Source organism: Asparagus officinalis, unplaced genomic scaffold (genome assembly GCF_001876935.1).
Source record: "Asparagus officinalis unplaced genomic scaffold, Aspof.V1 AsparagusV1_Un718, whole genome shotgun sequence".
Classification (NCBI taxonomy): Eukaryota; Viridiplantae; Streptophyta; class Magnoliopsida; order Asparagales; family Asparagaceae; genus Asparagus; species Asparagus officinalis.
In genome coordinates, this window is record NW_017972978.1 from 27,165 (window position 1) to 27,842 (window position 678).

Sequence of the window (678 nt, forward strand, 5' to 3'; positions counted from 1 at the left end):
CCAGGCTCACCCCATGATCCAGTGTAGCTTGGGGTTAGTTTGTTGGGTCAAAGTGAAGCCAGTGTAGTCACTTTGGTCCGTGAATTTGATATTCGCCCGGGTTTTGCTTGAGTTCGAACCAAACTGAAAACGGATTGCGTGTAGCCCTCTGACCGATCCAGTGTAGCGGCGTATTGGGTGCACGTAGAGGATTTGTGAACAGTCAGTTATCCGATGATATGAGTGTTGACTCTATGTAAGATGTAGACCAGTGAGTTGAGATAGGATGGCTAGTTACATGTAGATCGGTTGTATTCTTTCATACATAGATCGGGATTAATATTTAATTATCTACAATTTGAGACATATGGTATATACATGAGGGTTTCCTTGTTTGGATTATTTCGTTCGACGTACTACGTCTCAAGTTGTAGATTTTTAAGTATTAAATTCATCTAGTGTATGACCTTGTGACTTGGATGATTTCTGATCGCTAGATGCATGATCGTCTTGTTACTTGATTGATTTTATTGGATTTCCCGTTGCATGTTTCTTTATAATTTCTATTGTTATATCGTTTTCGCATTGGGTTTTCGTTCGCTCTATTTGTTTTGTGGGGTCTTGCCGTGTGCCATGCACCCTGACGTACACCTATTTTCTCTGGTGTACGTCAGACTTAGAGGAAGAACATGTTCAGCA